This window comes from Capsicum annuum, chromosome 10 (assembly GCF_002878395.1).
Source record: "Capsicum annuum cultivar UCD-10X-F1 chromosome 10, UCD10Xv1.1, whole genome shotgun sequence".
Taxonomy (NCBI): domain Eukaryota; kingdom Viridiplantae; phylum Streptophyta; class Magnoliopsida; order Solanales; family Solanaceae; genus Capsicum; species Capsicum annuum.
In genome coordinates, this window is record NC_061120.1 from 197,323,571 (window position 1) to 197,336,217 (window position 12,647).

Below are 12,647 nucleotides of genomic sequence, written 5' to 3' on the forward strand. Positions count from 1 at the left end.
TTGTTCGAATGGGCTTTCTATTTGTATTTTGTTAATCTTATTTTTTCCTGTTATTTTATGTTTTGTTGTTAATACATATAGGTTTTTACATCTCGCTGTAAATATTTTACTTCCTGGGGTTAACTCTATTCCTGATATTTTCCAATATAATACTAATGATTTATCTATATTCCTATCTGTTACTGCTACTGAATAATTTGCGCTTATTATAAATTTAAATTTTTGGTATATTAGATTTCCTTTTACGGCAGTTATTATGCTTTTTTCTATAGGTTTTATAATTCTATCATCTGCTAAATATAATTCTATTGGTGTATCTATTCTATTGTACATATTCATCAACATAAAACATCATTCTTCAATAATCGTAAAAGAAAACTAAGGAACTGAATATCAAAACAAAGAAAACGAAGTAAAATAATATAGAGAACAAACAATTACGTTTATGCTAAAAATATATTAAATTGGTTTGGTCAATTATTGATGCACATATGAGTGATATAACAAAAAAGGATTAATTGATAGAATAGTTTCTCCTAAAAGGAAAAGGATCCTCAATTTATAGAACTACAAGCCTTTTTCCCTAAAAAAGAAATTACCCAAATATAAATTTTTAATTGAAAAAGTGAAAATCAAATATGTTAAATTCTTTTCCCTTCCTTCAAAGGTAAAGGTCAAATCTATAAGTAAAAAATAGGGTCAATCCTAATAGTGCATCAAATAATTGGGTACAAAAATTATTTATATAGATAAAATTTTGGTGACAATTGGGTACGAAAATTAGTTAAATTATGGTAACAATTTTCACAACTTGATTTTTGATTTTTATTTTATTTTAAAGGACTAAGTCCTTTTTCATATTACTTTAAATTTGACTTTTTTTACTACAATTGGGGAGCAAGGAAACAACCCGGCAATTATGTTAATATATTTTATTTTTATCAATATTTTAGTTAATGTGATTGGAACAAATAAAGTATTTAGTTATAATTTTTATACTTTAAATAGAAAAGATTTAAGAATTAAAATTTTAGTCAACTTTAATAGGAAGATAATTAAATGACTATAATTAGAAAAAAAACATGAAAAGACTATTTTGCCTATTAGATACATTTTTAATGAAGAGCAAAAAGTTCAAATCACTTTTCTAAGGGTTTTCACACTTTTAATATATTATAGATATAGATTATAGATTATAGATATATATATAAATATAGATTATAGATTAATCCAACCTATCGTAGGGTTTATGGTCCAAAGTAAAAGAAGCACATGCATATAGCTAAGTACAACAACTTCAAAGAATAATGAAATGCAAAATACCTAAAATATCCTGAAACAAACTACAAATTCCAACAAGCACACATGACAACCATGTGCTCTGTGCTAGCTCAAACTTATATATAGTACTAGATGTGGAAGGTTCATGCCAGCACGGATCCAATATATATTATTTTTATCTCAATTTATGTGATACAAATAAAATAAAATAATTAATTATATTTTTAATATGCTTTAAAAAAATTTAAGTTGTTAGCTATTGTAATCTATAATACTTTTTCGCCATTGTACTTTACTTTTTTAAACTGTTTGCAATTGTAATTGTATTGATAGTCAATTTATATTTAAAAGTAATATAAATTTTTAATTATTGTGATTATAATATTTTTTTCTAATTCAATTTAAGTGATGCTAATATAATTTTGAGAGTCAACCAAATATTACGATTGAAGTAACAAAATTGACACTTCTTGAATGACTCATAATAACTAATTAGAAGTGATAAAGCAAAATTGCTATAAAAATACTTGTGAAAAAAATTTAAGTGGGCGTCATATAAGATGTCAAATTAATTTAAACATCAATAGTTAATTTATCATTTTATGTTTATTTTACTTTTTTTTTAGAATAAATATTATTAATTTTTAAATACTTGGATGACTCATAATAATTAATTATGGGTTATATAGTAAAATTGCAGTTGAAGCAGGTGAAACAACCATGTCATAAATGTCTATTTTATTTTATAAATATTTATAATATTTTTTAATACGTAAATGTCATATAATAATTAATTAGGGATGAAATAGTAAAATCACGGAGCAAGCAGATAGCTGGGAGCAAGCATGTCGACCGTCAGCTGCCTGCTTTCAGCTGCCACTCACACTTATATATATACTAGTCACCAATAGCCCGTGCAAGGCACGGGCCCAACGAATATTTTTTAAAAAATTATTTTAATTATTGTAATTTATAATATTTTTTAAAATGCATAATAATTTTTTTGATAAGTATTTTAAGTTATTATCTATTGTCATTTATAATACTTATTATGTAATTTTCAAATAGTATATAACGCTCTCGTTATTCATACTTTTGTGGTATTGATAGTCAATTATATGTTTTAAATAGTTTAAGTTTTACATTATTGTGATGTATGATATTTTTTCTTCTATTTCAATTTAAGTGCCATGTTACTTAGATGAACACAATAATTAATTATGGATGATATAGTAAATTTGCGTGTCTTAAATGACTCACAACAACTAATTAGAAGTAATATAGCAAAATTACTATAAAAAATACCTGTAATTTTTTTTTGATTAACTTATCATTTTATATCTACTTTACCTTTTTATCAAATATTATTAATTGACATAATGGTTTACTGGTCATAATAATTAATTAGGAGCAACATAATAAAATCAAGATTGAAACAGCGAAGTAGACACGTCTAATTAGAAGTGATATAAATCAAGATTGAAACAGCGAAGTAGATACGTCTAATTAGAAGTGATATAATAAAATTACTACACAAAAATACTTGCTGAAAAAAATCAAATGGATCTTATATAAAACGTCTAGTAAATTTAATATTAAATATTATTAATTTTAAATACTTAGATGACTTTATAATAATTATTTAATAATTAATTAGACATGATATAATAAAATTATGAAGGAAGCACCTTATGAAGCAGGCACGAGAAGCATGCAGGAGAAGCAGGCATGTTGACGGAGAGGTGTCTGCTTCTCTCTCACCCCATTCCCTCTTATTAGATATAACTAGATGCTAGCACGGGCCCAATATATATATTATTTTTTTGTCACTATTTATGTGATATAAATAAAATTAGATAATAATTATATTACTGATATGTTTTTAGATAATTTAAGTTAGTTATTGTAATTTATAACACCTTTTTGGGACTGTAATTTACTATTTTAAGTTGTTAGCTATTGTAATCTATAATACTTTACTTGTCAAATTTTTGTGGCATTAATAGTCAATTATATTTTAAAAATAATTTAAGTTTTTAATTATTGTGATTTATAATACTTTTTCTTCTATTATAATTTAAGTGACACCGAGATAATTGAAGTAGCGAAGCAGACATGTCTTAATGATTCATAATAACTAATTAGAAGTGATATAACAAAATTCCTATAAAAATGCTTGTGAAAAAATTTAAGTGAGTCTCATATAAGATGTCAAATTAATTTTAAACAACAAGAGATAATTTATTTCTATTTTCCTTTTTATTAAATATTATTAAATTTTTAATACTTAGATGAGTTATAATAATTAATTAGGAGTGATATAATAAAATTACGATTGAAACAACTAAAGTAGACATGTCATAAATATCTATTTTACTTTTTTTAATTAAATATGATTAATTTTCTAATACGTAAGACCCAACAAAATATCACGATGTAACGAATCAAACATATGTTAAATGAGTCATAATAACTAATTAAAGTAATATAACAAAATTGCTATAGAAATATTTGTGAAAAAAATTTAAGTGAGTCTTATATAAGATGTCAAGTTAATTCAAAACAACAAAAGTTAATTTATGTCTATTTTTCTTATTTATTAATTTTTTTTTAATAATTAGATGAGTTATAATAATTAATTATGGTGATATAGTAAAATTATGATTGAAGCAGCTGAAGTAGACATGTCATAAATGTCTATTTTACTTTTTTATTAAACATGATTATTTTTTTAATATGTAAGACCCAATCAAATATCACGATGTAGCGAATCAGACATGTATTAAATGAGTCATAATAACTAATTAGAAGTGATATAACAAAATCAATGCAAAAAATTATTTGTGAAAAAAAATTAAGCGAGCCTCATATAAGATGTCAAGTAGTTTAAAATATCAATAGTTAATTTATTATTTTATTTTTTATTAAATATATATTTTTTTAATACTTAGATGACTTATAACAATTAATTAGAGGCGATAAAGTAAATTACAATAGAAACGGCTCAAACAGATATGTCATAAATGTCTATTTTTTTATTGAATATTGTTAGTTTTTAAATACGTAAATAACATATAATAATTAATTAGGGGCAATTTAGTAAAATCACGGAAGAAGCAGGCACGTCGACGAAGAGGTGTCTGCTTCTTCGCATTTCTATATCTATAATATATTAAAAGTGTGAAGGGCCTTACAAATGTTGTTTGAACTTTTTGTCCTTCATTAAAAGTCATTGTTTTAGACAAAATCATTTTTTCACTATTTTTTCTAATATTTAATTGTTAAAAATTAATTAAATATATTTATGGTAAAACATTTCCTTATTAGGAGTCATCTGAATTTCAATATTTTTTCCTCATTTAAGAGTGAAAAATTAATTAAGTATAATTATGGTAAAACCTTTTTTATTAGAAGTCATCAAAATTAATGACAACGGATACTTTTTTCATTAGTTTAAAAATTCTAAATCAACTAAATTTTATTTTGAAAAGATTTGAAATATCTAGAAATAAATATAAAACTATTACAATAAGAAAAATTTAAGAAGTACCAAATTTTTAAAATTTTTAAATATGTAATAAGAATATAACCAATGATTTTCTAAAGATTTGACTTTAAAAATAAAAAAAAAATTTAAATATAAAAAAAAGAAAAAAAATCATAACACAAATATGGTTCATATTGATGCGTCTCTCTTAGTCTATGACAACAAGGGAAAGAGGCACTACATGAAAAACGCAAAAATAATGATCTATCGATCATTTGAAATTTCTGGTGGTAAAACATATATGTGTATGTTAATATTTGCATTATTACATTAAAGTGTGATAGATTTTTGAAAAGTGATTTGAACTTTTTCATTTTATTAAAAATCTCCGCAATAGATAAAATTATTTAATTTTAAATAATCAAACGTTACACGTGCGAGACACATGCGATTAAACTAGTATGTATAATAGTAGTAATAATATATAAGAACTAGTAACTTAGGGGTTTGGGCCACACGTGACAAAAGAGTTTTAAAATGAGGTGTAGGTGACACAAGTCTTAATTATTAGGTGGAGGTGACAATTACTTTATTATGGATTAAAAAAGTTGTGAAAGTTTGAAAATAACCCACAAGTTTTTAAATTTATACTTTGATCCAAATGTTAGCCTATATAACGAAAAATGAAAGGAAAAAGGCATTTTTCTCTCTCTTCTCACCCATTGTTATTTTCTCTCTTTTAGCGATTTTTGTTGTTCATTATTGTTGCTGCTTCATTCATCATCTTCTGTTTCATTATCATCATCTTCTGCTTCATTATCATCATCTTCATCTTGTTCTTGTTGACCATTTGTTGTTGTTGTTGTTGTTACCGCTACTGTTGCTATTTGACCAATTTCTTAGGTCAAATTTTATTTCGAACATCACTTTCCACTTTGGCATTACTTCATAGGAGACGTTGGTAAGTCAAATTATGATTTTTAGTTGAATTTTTCACCTGAGTAACTGCTATTGTGCTGTTGTTTTCCAACAATGGATAGAACTCAATCATGAATCCAACATAAGATCCATCTGTTTAAATAGATAAATCATCTGTTGTGACAAATGAGACATCTGTTTTAACGAAAGACTGATATGTTAGATTCATGTTTAAACAGATGAGTCATCTATTGTAACATTTGACATATCTGTTGTAACAAATTAGTTGCCTGTTGTAACAGAACCCGAACACGATTCCAACATCTGTTATAACAGATTAATAACCTGTTGCAACAAGTAAGTTATCTGTCGCAACAGGTTAATTACTGTTACTCATCTGTTGGAATCAGCTTCAAAGGTGATTTAGTTATAACATCAATCCCAACAGGCGTTTCATCTGTTGCAACAGATATTCAGGAGCGTAACATGAATCCCAATAGGGAAGAATCTATTGTGACTCATCACTTATATGTTGCAACAGATAACACATCTGTTGGGATTCATTCACGGCACTATGAAATCACTATCAACTTTTTTTAACAAATGACTTTATTTAGGTACCACTAATGGAGGGATCAATAACAATAGGGGTGGATGATCATGGTCAATGGGTCAAGAAGAGCAATCGATATGTATGGCATTGGAAGGAGGGTGAAATGCTAGAGATGATAGCTATGACAGTTCAAAGTGATGTTTCGTATGATGATTTTGTGAACTTAATCATCATCTTTTGTGGACTGAATTGTCAACCAGAAGAATTCACCATTAGCTACATGCACAGCTCCTTTGAAAATCAGAGGGTACTACTTTTCAAGATAACCGATCACGTTCGGTTGCATGCTTTTATCTAAGTGATTCAACCAGGCCGGTGTTAAGGGTGTACATGGTTGAAAAGACGAGAGAGAATAAGAACCAGAACGTAGAAGAAGAAGAAGAAGAAAAATAAGAAGACTTCTTTGATGATAGGTTGGATGATCTAGATATGAATATTCCAGATGATGATCAAACAGCTATGTCCGTTGATGCGACTAATACGATGTGCAGTTCTTCTCAATCAACACAGTCTGAAAATCTTCAAGACGATGGGACCGACTTTTTTATTGGCATGTCATTTAATGACAAGAATGAACTATCCAACACTTTGTTTATTTCTTGCTTGAAAAAAAGATTTCAGAATAAAGAAGGTGATTAATTTGAGCAGTGTCTTTTGCTTCAAATGTGCTAATTCGAACTGCAATTGGTGGTTGAGATCGGTGAAGTACGTAAGTTCTGAAAGATTCGCCATTCATAAACATGGAAAGCACCACACATGTGGTTCGGAGCACATCTCGGGCCAAAATCCTCACACCACGGCAAAGGTCCTCAGTGAATATTTCAGGAGTAGTTTCCCAGATGGCAAAGGCTCTTCAACGAGGCTTATGGCCAATCAACTCCTTACATATTTGGGTGTCCTGGTCAGTTATTGGAAGGTATATACGGCCATGGGGATTGCCAAAGACCTGGTTAAGGGGACACTCGAGTATGGGATGAAGTCTTAGATGCTTACCATTACATGATTGAGTCCACAAATCTCGAAAGTAAGACAACATTGCATTTGGATAAAAACAGAAGGTTCAAGTACTTTTTTGTATCCTATGGTGCTTGGATTCAAGATTTTTGATATTTGAGAAAGGCATAGCCGTCGACGGTACCTTCTTGAGGAGCAGGTATAATAGAGTTCTGCTAGCAGCGGTGGCGCAGAATGCGGAGAATCATATCTTTCCTGTTACTTTTTGTGTAGTGGTCAAGGAATATGATGCCTCTTATGGATGTTTTTTTGAACAACTGTGACGTTGTGTCGAAGATACCAAAGAGTTTTGTTTTGTATCGAATAGGCATCTAAGTATTCCAAAGATGGGTTCACTTTTCTTCACTTCAGCTTACTTTTGTTGTTGCATCAGGCATCTTAGAGATAACATTCGAAACAACTATCATAACGAAAGAGTCGTCACCCTTTTTTATAGAGCAGCTAAAGCATATAGTAGAGAGGAGTTTTTATACCATTTCAATCAAATAGAGGATGCGACTCCTAAGGTAGCAGAATTTCTCGCACATGTCGATTTCGAGAGATGAAGCTGGGCATTCGGTCCAGCAAATATGTACATTCTTATGAATTTAATGTCTTGTTTGATTTATAAGTTTAGTAGATGTCGTACTAAGTGATTCTTATCTATAGGTACAATATTATAACATCAAACATAGCTTAATTGGTGAATTCATTATTTGGCGATGAAAGAGAATTTTCCATCAAGGTTATGTTTGAAAAAATAAACGAAAAGTATAGTAATTTTTTAACGAAAGACGTGTGCAGTTCAAGTGTCCAAAAAAAAGAATCCGATTTGTTCTCGAAATTGAAAAGAAAATATCAATGAACGTCAGTTTGGGTAATAGGTTATTCTCTCATAAAATAGAAGATTACAAATCCCATATCACCGGTCATAGTGATGCTGCCACGGACGATCTTCAAACAAGATCTTATACGTGTAGAGTTTTTAACTTGGACAAAATACCTTATCCACATGCTATGGCAGCTCTTCGAGCTCAATATGGTCATAAATATGGACCTGAAGTTTACGAGCACTCCTCTCAATATTATTCGGTGGAAAAATATAAAATGACATATAGTGGACATATTACTCCGGTGCCTCCCGAAGAATCTTGGGTTGTTCCAGTAGAGCTTATGAGGAGATTAATACCTCCTTCATATATTGACCCGAGCACTATCAAATCGAGAAGAAATCCATATAAAAGGAGGCGTGGAGTTGGAGAATCATTTCATCAAGAAGAAACAAGTGCTCCATATGTAAGTGCGCTAGCCACAAAAGAACTACATGCCCGAATCATAATCCACCATGATCCTTGTAATTGCAGAAACTTGTGTTGTTGTTTGTTTGTTTGTTGTGGACTTTTATATATTTAACTCATTGTTATGAACCTAATGTTATCATTTATTATATATAAAATATTTTTTTTTAAATAACTTATGCATCAAAGAGGCAAAACATGAACTAAATAATATAACAAACCACAATTATTCTCAATAGTTGCACAAACAACTGAAATACTTTCCTCTAACATATGACAAATCTGTCGAAATAGATAGATAGTCTGTTGATAGAAATCCAACAAATGACCAATCGGTTCCAACACATGGTCTATCTGTTGAAAGAACTCAAAAGCCAAAATTTCTAGAGCTATTGGATTCAACATTTCCTCCAACCGTCGACATGTTAACATGTATTAGATTAGAAGAAATAGACAGAATGAAAATTGAATAAGAATTAAAATGCCAAAGTCTGACTAAAAGTAAATTTTTCATTAGACGAAAAATGAAATACATTAGGTATAGATCCGATATAGAAAAATTAAAATACATACGCTAAAAGAAAAAACATATTCTAATTATTATTATTATCATCATCATCATCATTAATGACAGCCGGCCAATCAACTCACAGCAGCAGGGCTCTCATCAGCCTTTGCATCTCTCTGAACATCGTCGCTCTCACAACGACCAACTCGCTCTGCAGGTCATTAACCTGCCTTTAAAGTTCCCGCACTATGTTGCATAAAATAGCAATGTCCGAAAAAAGATCAGTCATATCTAGAACAGACATGAATTGACAAATGTAAATAAAAAGTTCAAAATGTAATACAACGTATACGACCAACTGGTAAATTTACACCAGAAAAAAACTTACCTCAACCAGAAAGAAATATGCTCTTTGAAGAGAAGTGGTTAAAGATGTCATACAAAAGGAAAAAATGGAAGAAATAAATAGAGTTGAATGAAGATTAAGGAGGGACCTATTTATAGAGGATTGAATCTAGACATATCAGGCCAAAAGGCAGGACCGTCCAGCTTCATTGTATTAATTACATTCAAACTGGTGGCATTTTATTTTTCGTAAAAAGTCGCGACTTTTTCTTTTACATTAATTACTTCTCACCTTTTTATAGCGGTTTGAGACCTGATAAAAGCCATTATTATTGAGCTATTGCAATAGATCGTCCATTATTTTTAACAGATTTAGCATCTGTTGCAACAGATGGATTGAATGTGCAACAAACGATTGTCAAAACAGATTTACCATCTGTTGTAATAGATAGTTTGTATATGCAACAGATAAGACATCTGATGCAACTTATGTATTATCTGTTGCAACAGGTGGATAATATATGTTGGAGGAGATGTTTTGATATCTTCTAACAGCTGATTCATCAGTTTTAATAGATGGAGTATTCGGTTCATTAGCTGTTTTGAATGTGTTAGATAAAAAGTCACGACTCTTCACCCCTTTTTAATAGTCCCTCCATTTCGTATTAGTTGGGCCCTATGGGCTTAGTACACCAATTAATAAAAATATAAATTAGGTGATTATTTTACCAAATTGGCCTTATTAATTATGATTTAAAAGTATAAATATGAATAATATACTTTATGTAGCCATTTAATTATAGGGGTAATCTTGGAAGAATATAATAAAATTCTCTTGATTTTATAAATAGAAAAACTAAATTGAAACAAACATTTTTAGCAAGAAGTAATCATATGCGTGCTGATCAATAAAAAAAGTTTGGTCTATCGCAACAGATTTACCATCTGTTGCAACATATGGATTATTTGTTGCAACAGATGGACCATATGTTGGAAGAGATATTTTGATTTCTTCCAACAACTGATTCGTCAGTTGCAACAGATGGAGATTTCGATTCATCAGCTGTTTTGAATATGTTAAGATAAAAAAATTACGACTCTTCACACCTCTATTTTAATAGTCATTACATGTGTGCAGATGAATAAACAACATTGTTTGACATGTCCTGATGGGGTAGGAAGAATAAGGTACGTGCAATGGATCCCATTTTCATGTGTGCGATTTATGTATATTATTGATCAGGCTACCATGAAGACACACATAAAGTGCAATGATTTTGTGAATGCAATTTTTTACCGATTAGACATTGATCCTTCAAACAAGATCCTGCATTGTATAGTTTAGTTTGATAGGTGCGAACTGATAACACCGAAGGGTTCCAAGACGATGGTGTCGATACCCCGTTATAATTTAATGACGATTCATGCTCATATTTTTGTGTCAAGTTTGGGGAAAGGTTGAAATTTTTTACGGCAGTGTAAATATCCAATAGTGATTTGACCAGTTTTAATGGAATAATGGACTTCTTAAAAGGCCTGCGAAGCCTCGCAATGTAGCAAACAATGATAGAACCAATAGAAATTCCCGTGGTCTAAATTTATATGGATGGATTGCTGGAGGATACTTTTTTGCAATAGAAGGTGCTTGGGAGAATACCTGTGCACGAAGGGAGAGGTGGAGAAGGTCATATATCATTTCAGACCTTGTTTAAGAGGAAATACAGGGTAGAAAAAAAAGTGTAGCAAAATTGGCCAATGAAATTCACATGAGAAACAAAAAAATTGGATGAGCTTCAAATGTGGAAGTGTATTAAAATATAAAAATCCGCCAGTCGATGAAAAATAAGAAAAATGGTCCACAGGACTGGAGCTGGACACTTTGCTCGAGAATGCAACTAGCGAGCGTGGCCTCAATGAAGACTCTCACAAAGTACAGGACCAGAACTCCAAGGAAAAAGCTTTGCGAGCATGGAAGGTGGCAAGATTGTTGGTCAAAATTGAAACCTATATGTCAATTCAGACCGATAATCTTACCACCTTCCATGCTCGCGAAGCTGCTTCCTTAGAGTTCTAGTCCTGTATTTTGTGGGTCTTCATTGAGGCTGCGCTCTCTAGTTGCAGTCTCTAGCAAAGTGACCAGCTCAATTCCGCTTGACCATTCTTCTTTTTCTTCAACGATTAATGGATTTTCATTTTTGGATACACTTTCACATTCGCAGCTCATCCAGTTTTTTCATTTTTCATGTCAATTTCATAATCTAATTTTGCTACACTTTTCTTTCCACCTTGTGTATTCTCTTAAACAAGGACTGAGATGATATATGGCCTTCTCAACCTCCCTCTTCCCATACAGGTTTTCTTCCAAAAACTTTCTATTGTATAATAGTCTCCTCCAAAACTTGAACCCTTCCCCAAACTTGACACAAAAACATGAGTATAAATTGTCATTAAATTTTAACGGGATATCGACACCACTGTCTTGGTCCCTCAGCCTTACCAGTTCGAACCTAACAATCTTAACTGTAAAATACCATATCTTGTTTGAAGGATTAATGCCTAATAGGTAAAAAAACAAAAAACAAACATTCACAAAATCATTATACTGGATGTGTGTTTTCATGATAGGTTGATCAGTAATACATACCTCCCACATATGAAGTGGTTCCATCTGCAAGCAGCTTATTCCTCCGAATCGATCTTTACTCTAGCCTTTAATGCTGGCCGGACAAAAGTGGATCCAATTTCACTTCTTTTTGTCTGCAAATAAGAGAAATACATTTGATGTCAATCAAGAGAAGAACAAAAATAACATTACAAAAGGGTAACACAAAATTGAGTGAATCAACAAATGACCAATATGATGCAATATATTACCCATCTGTTCAACTGATGAGGTATCGTTGCAAAGGATAGATGACATATTGCAACAGATGGGTCATCTATTGGAATAAATCAAACCAGCCTTGCTAAAGATTTAATTTTTTTAAACAGTTGCTTCATCTGTTCCAACAGTTGATTCATCAGTTGCAACAGTTGAGGAAACTGTTGCAACACCACCACCAACAGCATCAACAACAAAGAAACAAAACAACACCATATGTTTCAACACCATCCACAACACAAACATCACATGTTCCAACACAACCACTACCCCCAATAATAGCACCACCAAAGTACCAAACAAAAGACATAAAAAACTATACT